Here is a 17,488-nt window from a genome sequence, read left to right as displayed (position 1 = left end):
TTTAAACTCAGAATGAAAAAAGAAAAATTATTTCATAAAAAGAGCACAGAAAATAGTAAAAGCTTAATTTTATGACATGGATAATTATCACTTGATGAATGGAATAATTATCCAAAGGTAATCAAGTTAATTACACTAGTCTTTTTTGTTTTTTGTATTTGGCTTCATTTTACCACATATCTATGTTTTTATAGCTAATCCACAGTAACTGAGTACGGAGAGATGTAAATGTGAGTTTCTTAAACATTTTATTTTAACTGCTCATCACAACCAAGGCTGCACCCACGTATCTATATCACTGAGGGTTAAAGGAAAAAATTTGAGTATGTTATAATAACAAAAGAGAAAAACTAAATGTTTCTTAAAATGTTTACCAAGATGTAACCATTTGAAATAAGCATAGAGTAATTACTCCTTTTCAAAAGTGAACTACTCAGAAGCACCCTGCAGTTTGCCATCTTTACCTTGCTTTTGAGAGTATAAATAAGGGCAACGCAGACCATAGGTGGCTTTTCAACTTGCCCTACTTCCATTTTAAAGGCAAAGCCCAGAAATCTGAAGCAACCGAAAATTGAATGTGACTGGCAGTATCTTTCAAACTTGAAGATATAACCAAATAGCTTAAAAATTAAAATAAGAAGCCTGCACTAACTTCCAAACTAACAAAGTAAAAAAGTAAATACTCAAGCACCATAAATAAGACGAAGTTTAGGGCTTAGAAAGAGAAACTGCTGATACCAATAACCTAACAGAAACTTCAAATTTATCAGCAGAGAAAAATGATAAATTACAAAATTAGAGTTAAAAGGAAAAAAGAAAAGTAATCATTTTGCCATCATATCTTGACACATTAGTGTCTGTTTTGTCTTTTCAAAAGGCAACACCCTACAGTGGTTAGTTAAGGTTTGCATATTAACCTGAATAACAAAGATCTCCTATTTGGTACATGACTATAACCTCAGCAACAAAATAGTTTCTTTAGTATAGTCAAATTTAAATCATTTGAGTTGGGATTATAGAATTATAATATTTATCAGAAGATCCCAACAGCAACCAGGACTTCAAAGGGCTACATTTGCTATGTTAAAGAGGAACAAGAAATAAACTCCTTCATGCTGAAAGGTCTTGATCCTGGTGCTAGATGGATGGGGGAAAATAACGTCCTCCATAGGATCTGTAACCACAAGCTAGTCCTGAGGTTAAAAAAAAAAGAACCTCAAGCAGAAATCTGATTTAAAATGTGCCCGGGTCAACAGAGCATCCAAGCTAGTAGCAGAAGCAAAATATATTTCCCCTCTGGAAGAACTCACCTTCAACACAGGCATGAAAGAATTACTACAGATAAAATCCCAAAGAAAACAGGCAGCACATAGTCAAAAATCACAAAACCTCAAAATGATCAAAGCAACATGAGTGATTAAGAGCAGGGGAAAAAACACAAAAACCAATCCACCAAAAGACTTCAATTATAGAAGTTATTTGACAAAGAGTACAAAATAAAAGAATAAATAGTTGAAATTATTAGCAGGAGACAAGCAGATATGAAAAAGAATCAAATAAAGTTCTAGAAATGAAAAATACAATAACTAATATTAAAAACAAAATCAAAAAAGTGAAATACTAGAGATAATTGAAGTGAGTTAGTAAACTGCAAGTTGGAACATAAGAAATTTTTCCCAAATGCAACCAAGAGAAAATAATGAAAGATAAGAGATTAAAGAGCTAAAAGACAAGGAAGATAACATAGAAGGTCTAACAAACATGCAACTGGAGTTCCAGAAGGCGATCATAAAATTAATAGAGAAAATATTCAAAAAGATACTAAATAGAAGTTTTCAGAATTCCTGAAAAATGCTAGTCTCAAATGTAGCCTTTCTAACACTAAGCAGGATTTTTTTAAAAATTCATACCCAGAAACATAAGACTGCAAATTCAGAACCAAGAGAGAGAGGTCAAGAGAATATTTTAAGAAGGAGATTACCTGAATATCCTCAAAAGATTTTAGAAGGAACCAGAGGGAAAAGATAGATTCCCTTACAAAGGAAAAGATATTAGCTTGACTGCTTAATTCTCAATGGCAACAATAAAATTCAGAAGACAATGGAATGATATTTTTTGAGGTACTGAAAGAAAATAACTGTCAAAATAGAATTCAATACCCAGGGAATGTCTCTTTCAAGAAAGAAGGTGAAATAAAAGGATTGTCACACACAAACAAAAATCTATCGCTCTTGCGCTCTTTCTCTATCTCTTATCCAAGAAGAATAATGAGATACAAAAGACACTGTATACAACAATAAAAGAAATGTCTAACTTATGAGAGAAAAAACAGGGTACAACTAAAATACTCAATACTCAATAGCAATAACACATAAATTGGAAAAGGGTACCATAAGAGTCAAAAAATTCTTAGGAATTTGCATTTTTTTAAAAGGAGAGTGTATGAGTCTGCTAGGGCTACCATAAGAAAATGCCACAACAGAAATTTATTTTCTAACAGTTCTAGAGGCTATAAGTCTGCGATCAAGGTGCTGGCAGGGTTGGTTTCTGGTGAGACCTCTCTTCTGGGCTTATAGACAGCTGCCTTCTCACTGTGTCCTCACATGGCCCTTCCTCTGTGCGTGTGCAGAAGGGAAAGAGAGACCTCTGGTGTCTCTGGACATCAGTCTTATTGGATTTGGGCCTCACTCTTTTGACCTCATTTACCCTTAATTACCTCCTTATAGACCCTATCTCCAAATACAATTCACACTGGGGTTAGGACTTCAACGTGAATTTTGAGGGGACACAACTCAGTCTACAACAGAAGGCAAAGAAACTGATTATAACTTTAGACTAGATTAAGATGACCGTGCAGAGTAAAACTGTCTAGGTATCCACTAAGAGAATAAACATCAAGCTTATAGCCAGTCCCTTAACCCTCAAAATAAAAAGAACAGTGAAAAAGGGAGAAAATCAATCTATCAAAAAGAAGGCAACAAAAGAGAGTAGAAAAACAAAGAAAAAGTAGAATAGAAAATACATCATAATATGATAATAAAGAAATCCGAATGTGTCTTCATTCTAAATATAAAAAGACTAATATCTCCAGTTAAAAGCAAAGATCAGCTATATGCTATTCACAAGAGACACATCTAAAAACATAAGAACATAAATCTAACTTCAAAGTCAAAGAGTAGAGAAAGATATATCAAGCCAATCATAATCTGTGGGGAACCCTATACAGTTTTATTAATATCAAAGAAAAAACATTAAATCAAACAGCACTATTAGAGATTTAGAAGGTGATTACACATGATAAAAGGTTTAATTTACCATAAGGATATTTAAAAATCTAATCTTAAAGGCACCTAATAACAAACCTCAAATATGTAAAGCAAAAGGTGAATTACAGAGATGAAATTGACAAATCTATTATTATAATTTCTCAGTAACTGAATGATCAAGCAGACAAAACCATAAATAAGGATAAAGAAGATTTAAACGGCACAATTAAAATTTTCATCTTATGGATACACATGGAACACTGCACCCAGAAACTGGAGAATACACATTATTTTCAAGCTACACATGGAACATTTATTAAAAAGAAAACACTAGCTCATGTCCATGAAGCTAACCTCAAAAAGCATCAAAGAACTGGTATGATAGAGACCACATGCTCTGATCATATCACAAGTAGGTTAGAAATCAACAACAAAATATGTTTAGAAATTAGAAAATACCATTCTCAAGAACTCATGAATCAAAGAAATCATAGCAAGTATTTAGAATTGCATGATAACAAAAACTACATAAAAAAATCTGATAAGCAGCTAAAGTGGTGATTCAAGAGAAATTTACTGTCCTCTAATGATGCAAGATTCACCATTAACGAGCTAAGCACCAACCTAAGAAATTAGAATAATGGCAGAATAAACCTAAAAACATGGAAGAAAGAAAATAAAAGAGCAAAAATGAAAGAGTTAGAAAACAAGCAAATAACAGAGATGGTCAGCAAAGCCAAAAGTTGGTTCTTTGCAAAGATTAAGAGAAATGATATACCTCAAGACTGAAAGACAGCGAAAGAGAAAAATTAGCAGCTTCAGGAGTAAAAAAAAAAATGGGACATACTACAGATGCAGCAATGAGTAAACAGATAAAACATATCATGGAAAACTTTATGCTTATACTTTATGCTTTTGAACACCCAGTTACAATAACAAATGACCCCTAACAGTAGAATGGATAAATTGTAGAATTCATACAATAAAACACTAAAGAAAAATTAAAACAAATTATAGCTATGAACATTGATGAATCTCAAAATCATAACAGTGAATAAATGAAGCAAGCTTAAAAATATATATCTATTATATGTAATATATAATAGATATATATAATTCCCTTTATGTGAAGCCCAAAATAATCAAAATTTAAAAATATGCTGCTTTAGGGATAAGGCAAGTGTTGCTTTTAGGTGGGGAATGAGTAAACAGAGGGATTCTACGTATATTATACTTTTTAGCCTTGGTAGTAGGTCCATGGGTATTCAATTTTTTTTAACTTACAAATACGTTTTATGTACTTTTTTATGTACACTGTACTTCACAATGAATATCCTTTTAAGAAATTATGTAGTAAAATCAGTTTCAAAAGCATATTCTGAACTTTCCCACGTAAACAGTGAATGTCTACAGGATCTCATGAAAACATCTCATGTTTGATCTTTACGTGCCTGTTACATTCCATGCCAAAATACCAAGATACGGTACTTGTTCTTTAAAATATTAAACAGGAAAATGATACTCTTCTAACCAAAAATTCATTCTGAAGTGCTAAAACAGAGGTAAGTGCAGGTCCTAAGGGAACAGAGAACCTCAGTCTGACTTAGAGAAAGGAGGAAAGGAGATTGTTTCACAGAAGAGAAGACCATGTCTGACAAAGAATAACTGGCCCAGAAAATATCCTTGGGTGTATGTGTTTACTTTCTCTTTCCTTTTACTGCCAGCACCAAATTCTAAAAATGAAAAATGTATATGAAAACACAAATGGGACTCCACATCCATTAAGGTCGTTTGATGGCTAAAGATAACTGTACTTATAAAAATGAAGGGGAGAATTTCTCTCTACATGTAACCATCAATCCTTAAGTTTTCACACATGTCCTTTTCCCGGTTTTTGCCCATTTTACATCCCTAGTTTTGTTTCTGTAAGTGACCATGTTTTTGTGATAGCCAGAGTGACACTTTCTGGTTTCTAAAGGTAATTTCTGGCTAAGATGAAGTTTTGTACTATTGACAGAAAGGGAGATATAGATAAAATATAGATATATATAGGGATACATACACAGGACATTAAAATTCCAAGAGTTGACAGCAAAGGGCAAAAAACAGAATATTTTTAAATCTTATAAATGACTACACAGGAAACACTATCTCTTCATTCTACCATACAGCAATTATGTATGCATCAGTACACGTGGGCAGGAGGTCAGGTGGTAATACAATATGGGGACTGAAGGTGAAACAGAGAGAACATTCTCAGGGCACACTATCAACTGCTGTACCTGTTTAGGCGGAAACAGCACTTACAGCCATGACTGAGCACTAATGGACGGTTCGGTGTTGAGGCTGGACCTTACAGCCAAGTCTTTGTAAATATCTAGGGTTAATTCATTGGGATGAAGCTCTAGTCAGTCAGGTCTAGGTTCAAATCCTATCTGACTTGAGTCTTTCAGATTACACTGACCAAAAAACACAGCAGAAGGTAATCAACGAAAACTACGATTAAGCCTACAGATTTTATATTGGGAATAATAAAGTGTCTTGAGGTCAAAGAAAAACATCAATGTCCCTTATCACTACCCAAAAATTCTACGTCTAGGACTTTACTCAAAGGGCATAACCGCAGATGTGCACAAAAACTGAACTTTAAGATATTTACTGCTGTGTAGTAGCAAAAAAGGAAAACCCGTCTGATATTATGGTATATCCCCAATAAATTATGATACATCCACAGAATGAAATACTATTCAGTATTCAAAATATGTTACAGAAGATCATTCCATGTATGAAATGTGGTTCATCTTTGTATGAAAATTAAAAATAAATATATATAGTAAAGTATAATTTTTAAAATTGAAATATTATAGCATTTTCCTATATATATATAAAAATATACCCCAAAATGTTAACAACCATTATCTCTGGGTGTAATTTTCCTTTTCTTTTCCTTTATTTTTTTGTCTTGCTGGTTTCGGCTTTGGTTTTTTTGGTTTTTTGGCTTGTCTGGATTTTCTAACTTTTCTACAATGTGTCACTTCCAAAATAAGAAAAAATATCTATTATAGCATACAAATAAAGAAGATTTGAAACCTTACAATAGAAACTATACATGAAATATAGACAAAAAAATGAGAAGTTCCCAATATCATTGCAGCTTTAAGTAGGAGCAAATTTACCCAAGCCTATTGTGGAAAATGGGGGAACCCTGAATTCAAAACTCATAATATATCATTAAAGAACTCAGTACAGACAGTCTCCAACTTACAATGGTTCAGCTTAGGACTTTTTGACCTTACAATGGCGCAAAAACTATACGAATTCAGTAGAAACCATACTTCGAATTTTAAATTTTGATCTTTTCCCAGGCTAGTGATATGCGGTAGGATACTCTTGTGATGCTGGGCTAAAGTTCCCAGTCATCCACGTGATCACAAGGGTAAACAACCGATACTCTTACAGTCATTCTGTTTTTCACGTTAGTACAGTATTCAATGAATTACATGGGATATTACAGCCATTGTTTTTCACTTTTAGTACAGTATTCAATGAATTACATGGGATATTCAACACTTTATTATAAAATAGGCTTTGTGTTAGATGATTTTGAGCAACTGCAGGTTAATGTAAACGTTCTGAGCACATTTAAGGTAGGCTAGGCTAAGCTATGATGTATGGTAGGTTACGTGTATTAAATGCATTTTTGAATTAATGATATTTTCAACTTACACTGGGTTTATCAGTATGTAACCCCATCATAAGTCAAGAAAGATCTGCAATTCAAAAGAAGGAAAAATTTCTGAATTAGTACTGAGTGAGAATGAGCTGAAAGACTTAAAAAACAGATTTTCTGTTAGTGCTGGACAGTGTGAAGCTTTAGAAAGCATCACAGTTTATGCAAAGTTAAACAAAGTGGAGCAGGAAGATGGCTTAATTCATAAACAGTCTGGAGGAAATGGAAAAAATAAGCTAACATGATGAAAAGAATGGATTTTATTAGAAGTACACACTTAGCCAAACATTTTTCCCCCTGGAAGGCAATGGATGCTTTTCCTGGAATAGCCCCTTTCCACTCCAACTCCCTTTGAGGTCCAACTGAGGTGAAAAAACCTGCAGCAGACACCCTCAGCCAGATACTGTACCAACACCTGGTACAGATGTTAACTGATTCTTAGATAACTTTCAGTTGAAAGCCTTATTCTTATCCAAACTTCAAGCATCTTCAAATGCCTGCAGATGTTCTTCCTCTAAAATTACCTATGCATTTATTTTTGTTTAAAAAAAATAGGAAGAGGTGAGGTCACCTCCCTTTGGAAGGTAACAGCTAGAGTAAAGAATCATGTCCCTTCTGCACCACTTCCCCAAGGTAGATGCTTAGCATTTCCACATAAAAAAATTTGCCTAACTGCCTCCAAGTTGAGGAGGAGAGAGAACTAAGATTTTCAAAAAATGAAGAAATTCTTTGAGAAATATTCAACTCAATTAGGAAAAGTAACATAAGGATTACAGATATCTCAAAAGGAGAAGAGGGGGAGAAAGGAGCAGAGAGCTTATTCAAAGAAATAATAGCTGCGAACTTCCCAAACCTGGGGAAGGAACTGGATTTGCAAGGACATGAAGCTAACAGAACTCCTAAAACATCAATGCAAAAAGAACTCCCCAAAGGCATATAATGTTAAAACTATCAAAAGTCAAAGACAAAGAAAAAATATTAAGGGCAGCAAGAGAGAAGAAAATAACCTACAAAGGAACGGGCGTGAGACTTTCAGCAGATTTCTCAGTAGAAACCTTACAGGCTAGAAGAGAGTGGAATGATATATTCAAAATACTGAAAGACAAAAACTATCAGCCAAGAATACTCTATCCAGTGAAACTATGCTTCAAATATGATGGAGAAATACAAGCTTTCCCAGACAAACAAAAGCTGAGGGATGAGGGAGTTCATTGCCGCTAGACCTGCCTTACAAGAAATGATGAAGGGAGCCCTTCTACCTGAAAAAAAAGACAAAAGTTTACAAAGTTTTGAGCAAGGAGATAAATGGACAGACAAAATCAGAAAATTACAACTCCATATCAGAATAGATTAGCAAACACTTAATTATATAAAGGAAAAAGGGAAAGAAAGCATCAAAAATAACTATAAATACTTCAATTTGGTCACAAACTCACAACATAAAATAATTTGCAATAACAAAAACATAGAAGGGGAAGAGGAAAGGGATGGAACCTGCACAAGTTAATGGAGATAAGAGGTTACCACAAAATGTACTATCTCATCTATGAGCTTTTTATACAAACCTCATGGTAATCACAAAATAAAAATCAGAGCAGAGTCACAAATCAATAAAGAAAAAACAGAAAACCACCAAACTGAAATGGCAGACAGAAATACAAGAGAAAAGAAATAATGGAAATATAGAACAACTGGACAACAAAAGATAAAATGGCAGTATTAAGCCTTCATATATCAATAATCACTCTAAATGTAAATGGACTGAATTCACCAACCAAAAGACACAGAGTGGCTGGCTGAATTAAAAAACAAGACCCAACAATATGCTGCCTACAGGAAACACATCTCAGCTCTAAAGATAAATATAGTCAGAGGCAAGGGATGGAAAATGATACTCCAGGCAAATGGCAAGCAAAAGAAAGCAGGTGTAACCATACTTATATCAGACAACGCAGACTTCAAGATAAAAAAGATAATGAGATAAAGATGGCCATTATATAATGATAAAAGGGACATTCTACCAAGAAGACATAACACTTACTAATATATATGCACCTTATACAGGAGCACCCAAAGTATATAAAGCAACTATTAACAGACCTAAAGGAAGAAATTGACAGCAACACAATAATAGCAGAGGACCTTAACACCCCACTTATGTCACTGGATAGATCATCCAGACAGAAAGTCAACAAGGAAACAGTGGCCTTAAATGAAACACTAAACCAGACGGACTTAATAGATATATATAGAACATTCCATCCAAAAACAGCAGAATACACATTCTTCTCAAGTGCACATGGAACAGTCTCAAAGATAAACCATATGTTGGGAAGCAATGCAAGAAATCAACTACAAGAAAAACACTGAGAAAGTCACAAACATGTGGACACTAAGCAACATGCTACTGAACAACTATTGGATCAATGAAGAAATCAAAAAACACCTAAAGACAAATGAAAATGAAAACACAACATACCAAAACTTATGGGATGCAGCAAAAGCAATACTAAGAAGTAAATTTATAGCAATACAGGCCTACCTCAACAAACAAGAAAAATCTCAAATAAAAAATGCTTACTCTATACCTAAAAGAACTAGAAAAAGAAGAACAAATAAAGTCCAAAGTCAATAGAAGGAGGGAAATAATAAAAATTAGAGCAGTGGGGCCAGCCTGGTGGCACAAGTGGTTAAGTGCGCACGCTCCACTGCGGCGGCCCGGGGTTCTCCGGTTCAGATCCCGGGCGTGCACCGACGCACCGCTTGTCAGGCCATGCTGTGGCGGCATCCCATATAAAGTGGAGGAAGATGGGCATGGATGTTAGCCCAGAGCCAGTCTTCCTCAGCAAAAAGAGGAGGATTGGCAGATGTTAGCTCAGGACCAATCTTCCTCACAAAAAAAAAAAAAAAGAGCAGAAATAAGTGAAATAGAGACCAAAAAAACAGTAGAAGGGATCAATGAAACTAAGAACTGGTTCTTTGAGAAGATAAACAAAACTGACAAACCCTTAGCCAGACTCACTAAGAAATAAGAGAGAAGACTCAAATAAAATCAGAAACGAAAGAGGAGAAATTACAATGGACACCACAGAAATACAGGGGATTATAAGAGAATACTGTGAAAAGCTATACGCCAACAAACTGGATGACCTAGAAGAAACGGGTAAATTCTTAGAATCATACAACACCCAAAACTGAATCAAGAAGAAATAGAGAATTTGAATAGACCAATCACAAGCAAAGAGATTGAAACAGTAATCAAAAATCTCCCAAAAAACAAAACTCCAGAACCAGACAGCTTCTCTGGTGAATTCTACCAAACATTCAAAGAAGATTTAATACCTATCCTTCTCAAACTATTCCAAAAAAAAAGAAGAGGACAGGATGCTTGCTAACTCATTTTATGAGGCCAACATTACCCTGATACTAAAACCAGACAAGGACAACACAAAAAAGGAAAACTACGAGCCAATATCACTGATGAATGTAGATGCAAAAATCCCCAACAAAACATTAGCAAAAAGAATACAACAATATATTAAAAGGGTCATACACCATGATCAAGTGGGATTTATTCCAGGGATGCAGGGATGGTTTTGTATCCACAAATCAATCAATGTGAGACACCACATTAACAAAATTAAGAATAAAAATCACATGATCATCTCAATAAACGCAGAGAAAGCATTTGACAAGATCCAACATCCATTTATGATAAAAACTCTCAATAAAATGGGTACAGAAGGAAAATATCTCAACATAATAAAGGTCATAGATGACAAACCCACAGCTAATATCATACTCAATAGAGAAAAACTGAAAGCCATTCCCCTGAGAATAGGAAAAAGACAAGGAGGCCCACTCTTGTGACTCTTATTCAACATAGTACTAGAAGATTCAGCCAGAGCAATTAGGCAAGAAAAAGGTATCCAAATTGGAAAGGAAGAAGTGAAACTCTCACTATTTGCAGATGACATGGTTCTATAACATAGAACACCCTAGAGAATCCACCAAAAACTATTAGAAATAATCAAGAAATACAGTAAAGTTGCAGAGTAAAAAACAAACATACAAAAATCAGTTGCATTTCTATACACTAATAATGAACTAGCAGAAAGAGAAGTCAATAATACAATCCCATTTACAATCACAACAAAAAGAATAAAATATCTAGGAATAAATTTAACCAAGGAGGTGAATCACCTATACACTGAAAACTATAAGGTATTATTGAAAGAAATTAAAGAAGACATAAAGAAATGGAAAGATATTCCAAGCTCAAGGATTGGAAGATTATACACAGTTAAAATGATCATATTTCCTAAAGCAATCTACAGATTCAATGCAATTCCAAGCAGAATTCCAACGACACTCTTCACGGAAAGTGAACAAAGAATCCTAAAATTTGTATGGAACAACAAAAGACCCCGAATAGCCAAAACAATCCTGAGAAAAAAGAACAAAGTTGGAGGTATCACACTTTCAGAATTCAAATGATACTACAAAGCTATAGGAATCAAAACAGCATGGTACTGGTGAAAAACAGACACACAGATCAAGGAAATAGAATTGAGAGCCCAGAAATAAAGCCACACATCTATGGACAGCTAATCTTTTACAAAGGAGCCAAGAACATACAATGGAGAAAGGAAAGTCTCTTCAATAAACGGTGTTGGGAAAACTGGACAACATGTGCAAAAGAATGAAAGTAGACCATTATCTTACACCATACACAAAAGTTAACTCGAAATGGGTTAAAGACTTGAATGTAAGACCTGAAACCATAAAACTCTTAGTAGAAAATACAGGCAGTATACTCTTTGACATCGGTCTTAGTAGTACCTTTTCAAATACCATGTCTACTCAGGCAAGGGAAACAAAATAAAAATAAACAAATGGAACTATGTCAGATTAAAAAGCTTCTGCAAAGCAAAGGAAACTATCAACAAAATGAAAAGACAACCCACCAGCTGGGAGAAAATATTTGCAAATCATACATCCAACAAGGGGTTAATTTCCAAAATATATAAAGAACTCAAACAATTCAACAACAAAAAACAAACAACCCAATCAAAAAATGGGCAGAGGATATGAACAGACATTTTTCCAAAGAAGATATACAGATGGCCAATAGGCATTTGAAAAGATGTTCATCACTAATTATTAGGGAAATGCAAATCAAAAGTACAATGAGATATCACTTCACGCCCATCAGACTGGCTATAATTAACAAGACCAAAAATAGCAAGTGTTGGAGAAGATGTGGAGAAAAGGGAACCCTCATACAGTGCTTGTGAGAACACAAACTGGTGCAGCCACTATGGAAAACAGGATGGAGATTTCTCAAAAAACAAAATAGAAATATGAAAATATAGAAATACCATAGGATCCAGCTATTCCACTACTGGGTATTTAACCAAAGAATATGAAATCAACAATTCAAAAAGATTTATGCATCCCTATGTTCATCGTAGTATTATTCACAATAGCCAAGACATGGAAGCAACCCAAATGCCCATCAATGGATGAATGGATAAAGAAGATGTGGTGTGTATATATACAATGGAATACTACTCAGTCATAACAAAAGACAGAATCTGCCATTTGCGACAACATGGATAGACCTTGAGTGTGTTACACTAAGCAAAATAAGTCAGACAGAGAAAGACAGATACTGTATGATTTCACTCATATGTGGAAGATAAACACACACACGCATAGATAAGGAGAACAGATTAGTGGTTACCAGAGGAAAAGTGGGTGGAGGGAGGGCAAAAAGGGTAAAGGAGTACTTGTGTATGGTGACAGATAAAAACTAGACTATTGGTGGTAAACACCATGCAATCTATACAGAAACTGAAATATGATGCACACCTGAAATTTACACAACATTAAAAGCCAATATGACCTCAATAAAATAAAAAAATTTTAAAAAGAATAAAAAAATAAAATAAAATAAATTTGCATAAAGTATTTTCAAATGCTTTAATGATATAGATTGGGTTAAGTTAATTGAGAGGGAAAAAGTTAACTAAGAAGCTTTGGACAAAAACCTTAAAAGGTATATAAAGCTTATGACTATAACGACACATAATGGTTTCAACTAAAAATTACCTAACAATCAATTAACATGTATGCCAGGTGATTGGTACAGTATCTGGCTGGAGACGTTTTTTAATCTAAATTGGGCCTGGGAGGATATAATTTCTTTAGCATTATCACCCAAAGGAAATACCGATAATAATCAGTGTTATTATTAATTTCAGTAAGTGACCACTAGGTTACCCTCCTAATTCTAAGTGTACACTCTTTTGCCCAAGATCTGAAAGCTATGTTAAAATTCAACCTTCCCAACTCTTCATTACGTTTTTAATGAATATGAATGAGCTTTCCAGAATATTAAACTAGAGTTTCATGCTTGAGTTTTCTGAATCTTCCGTCATACAGACACAAAGGGGAACAAATTACTTTTACCAATCCTGTCCTATTTACTGGCATAGAGTCTAAAAGGCACTTTATCCTATGTGTCAAACTCAAAGACTGAAACAGCTTGCTGTCAGCTTCAGAAACCATTTTTTACAAGAATGGCACAGTGCCTCAAGCCAACTAAACACTAAAGCATGTTGGGCTGCCCACACTGCAAATTATTTGGAATGTTCTCCATGTTTTGTGGTTGCAAAAGTACCTACTTTGTGGATCATCCAGTTGAAATTAGGGCCACATCTGACATTAAACAGAAAATTCCCAGGAAACTGAAACTATAATTGACCAAGATCCCATCAGTTCTGAAAGTCTGTGATCTCAGGTTCAGAGTCAAACATTTCAAATGTTATTTTTTTTGAAAGCCAAAGAGACACAGCATAAACTCTGTGAAACACATTACTGTCTATTTCAAATACACACTATGAACTCATCCTAAATACACACATCATATTTGCCAAAAAAAAGGAAAAAATTGTTACACGCAATAAAGTAAAAGGCATTTGTAGCAAATATAAACACATTTCTGGTAAATGCCTAGCAAACTAAAGCAAAAATCAGTCTAAAAAATTATTTCATTTCATTTCTAATTTTCATACATATACTAAAATCCAGCAGCTTCAGCTGTGGAAATATTCCACCGCTTTGCTTATAGTGACTGAAGCACCATATTACAGGTATTATTTTCCCAAGCATTAACGGGTACCTCTCTCACATCAAACACTTAGGCCATTATTTCACACGCTAGATATCAAAACTTCCCCAAGGTTTGCCTCCCATGCCTTTGAAGTCTATTCTCTTAAGTCCCAGACCTAAGGGGAAGGCCCTGAAGGTCATTTTTGAAGTGTTAAAAGAAGAAAACACTACATTGACAAGCTAAATGTTATCCAAGGGTTCCTCTACTGAAAATAAATTACTGAAGCTTAAGAAATGCCTGACTCAACCACCCATTGGTGGGATAATTCAGTCCATTTTAATAAATATTTGGTTAGGATCGTTGGCATATGGCTCCCTGCTGCAAGCCTTGTGTGAGAACAAGAACATCTTGGAAAACACAGCATTTTTTAACTCAATTGATATTGACAAAAATGCTGAAGAAATGATAAGCCCTAACAGGCTGTTTTTAGCTTGTGATCTTTTAGACCTGTTGTTCATAATTTAAGTGTATTATCAAGTCCCTGAATAGTTTTCCACATTATAGATATATAAATATATATCTCCATAGCTATATATATATATGTACACACACACACACACCTAGATATAGATATAGATATAGATATAGATATAGATATAGATATAGATAGATATATAGGGACCAAGGGCGGGCATGTGAAACCACCACGCAGAGTAGGCCTTCCCAGGTATGCTGAGGACCCAGGGCACCCCACCCACCCCTGGCCCTTCTACCTGAGTCTGAATGTGATGGAGGTGTTGGGGGGGGTAACACAACAGCCCCTTACCCCAACTCTCCAGCAGCACCTGGAGGCAAGAGCCCCAACTTCAGGGCCACAATAAAGTTTGCTCTGCTAGGAAAAAAAATAAATATATATTTATATATATATACACATACATACATATATATCCATAGCTATCTATAGATAGATATGGATTTTGTGATATATTTGTTATATATTTCGTGATATATATATATTGTTTCAAAAAGAATCATTCACAAAACAATCATCTCAAATCAAACAAACCATACACAAAATCTCAAGGTACTCATATTAATCAATATAATTCTAGGAACTAAGTCACGTCTGCCTTAGAACCCCAAATTTTTATTGAATGCAGTACTTTCTTGCCTGGAGTCCACTAAACTTAAGGTAAAACGGTAAGTGCAGTTAGGGCTTTAAGTATGTGACTTTTTCTAAGCAAACTTTAAGTTTCAGTTCTGGTATATTTGGCAGCAGAGTGACAAAATTGTGCTCAGGGATGAAAATCTATATCCCAAACAAAATGTTATATTAATGGTTACTCTGGAATGATCTTCTTTCAAAACTTTCTCACTGCAAATAAGACATTGCCTATAATATTATCTATTTTGGTAGTATATTTTTCACACACAAAATTATATGTAAAGCATATATCTGAGAATTTAAATACTTCATGATACTCTTTTCTTTAAACAAGCTCCCACATTCTATTTTTATTTTTCAAAGTAATCTGGATGATATAATCAATTATGTCACTAAAATTATGGCCACGCAACACTTCACAAAATATAAGGACTTTTCATCAACACCTTTATTTGTAGCTGAAATAAAATGTACTGTACCCAATGTGAGTGGAGAAGACAGAAACAGAAATAGACAGGCGTGGTAGAAACCTGGGAGCGTGAGAAAATGGGCTTCCTTCCCCCACAGAACATATGAAAAAAGAAAACTTACCCATTTGGGTAATAAACGTACTTATACATTAGGTTTCGTCAAATAATTACACCTATTACATACCTCATCCAAGGGTAAAATCGCCTGAAGCAACGTCAGATTATGCAAGAAACATCAGGTTTTATTTATGATTCTTAGCAATCCTACTCCTAAAATTAGTTGGAGCCTTCAGAAATCTAAGATATGATGAAAACCAAATTCACTAATAAACAAACAAAAAATCCTATTTTTTAAAAATATGGTTAAAACCTCATTGTACCTCACTGAAAAAAACTGCATCCTACTATGGGGATACCTGTATTTCCTAAGTGTCCAGACCAAGTCTAAATATTTCATCAGGGACTAAATGATCACTTTCAAAATTTGGGTCAGCCCCGGGAGGTCAATTTCATAAAGCTATATTGTTGGGAGGTTTTTTTTTAAGCACCCTGAGCCTCTAGGAAATTTTTTTCTTTAAAAAAAAAAAAAAATGAATGTTTCCCAAAATGGGCGGGGGAGGGAGGACTGAAATCAGGGCGACGCTGAAAACCGACCCAGGCTGACAGACAAACAGCGCCGAAAGCTTACCCACATGGGGGAGGCCACCTCTTGGAGCTGTTGGAACCCGCAAGGAGCCTTCCCACCTGGGCAAACGAGGTGAATTTCACCCCTAAAGAGTGACGAGACCACAGTGCAAAAGTTCAAGAGGATTCCATCCCCTTCCTCTCACTCCCAGCACTTAGCTTCCCGAGGAGAGAGCCCGGCAGTGAGAAACCCGGCACCGGGTGCCAACCTGCAGCCGGCCGGTTTCCTAGAAGGCCTAAGGGCTCCAGCGGGCAGGGATGGGGGCAGGCGGCGGGCGGCGCGGCGAGGCGGCCCCCGGGGAAACCGAGTCCCGGCCGGCCCCACTGTGTGGCGCTGGCTGCTGAAATCACTCCAGTCCGGCTGCAAAAATCCTCCCGAAAACCCCAGCTCCTCCGGCACAACTTCGGTCTCACCAGCCTCCTGCTCGCCACACACACCCCCAGTCGCACACCCTTCCCAACGCAGCGGATCAAAGCGCTCCCTGCGGGTCGCTACCTGTCCCGGGGGCCCAGGACCCGGTCTCACCTCATACAAAGGGCCGCGCGCGGGCGCCGGCACAAGAGCCCAGGGAGCATGGCCCCATCCAGTCCCTCCCGGAACTTTCCTGACATAGCACTTCTCTCCTCCGCCGCAGAACACAACGCTACGAGGCAGAGGAGGAGGAGGAAGAGGGGGAGGAGGCGGCGGCGGCGGCGGCGGCGGCGGGAGCTGGAGCAGAAAGTGAGGAGCATCGCGGACGAGCGCCGCCGCCTCCCAATCTGCCGAGGGCTTCCCGCCCCCAAGGTAACCAAAGCTCCCTCTTAAAGGCGCCCGCGCGCTTTAGGACCTGGGGGGAGGTGGAGGGGGAGAGGGGCAGGAGGCAGGTAAAGAGGGAGGGGGCAAGCAGAGACGGAGAGACTCCGGAGGCCACCGTCCGGGGTGCCCCGGGCTGCTGCGCTTCCCTTTTCCGGCAGCTCCCCGCCAGGTCTAGTCGCCCCTCCAACAGGGCAAATGTGGGGCAAGTGCTGGGACCTGGCACGGGGGGCCGCCCTCGCCAGTGGCTTGAGCCTCTGCGG

The 17,488-nt window shown here is 36.5% G+C and overlaps 1 protein-coding gene across 2 annotated transcripts in view; it reads right to left on the bottom strand.

Moving 5' to 3' along the window:
* GPR63 (G protein-coupled receptor 63) overlaps positions 1-17,181 on the bottom strand; it is a 62,245-nt gene extending 45,064 nt beyond the window's left edge. The window contains exon 1 of one of the 2 annotated variants that reach the window (XM_058566603.1): positions 16,959-17,181. The gene's annotated coding sequence lies outside the window, so the exon portion shown is untranslated. Of the gene's footprint in view, positions 1-14,886; positions 15,002-16,958 lie in introns of those variants that run through there. The other variant, XM_058566604.1, reaches the window with a different exon arrangement.
* Positions 17,182-17,488: the final 307 nt, after the last annotated feature.

This window comes from Diceros bicornis, chromosome 23 (genome assembly GCF_020826845.1).
Source record: "Diceros bicornis minor isolate mBicDic1 chromosome 23, mDicBic1.mat.cur, whole genome shotgun sequence".
NCBI lineage: Eukaryota > Metazoa > Chordata > Mammalia > Perissodactyla > Rhinocerotidae > Diceros > Diceros bicornis.
Note: the sequence above shows the minus strand (reverse complement) of the source record. Positions and strands in the feature narration are given on the sequence as shown.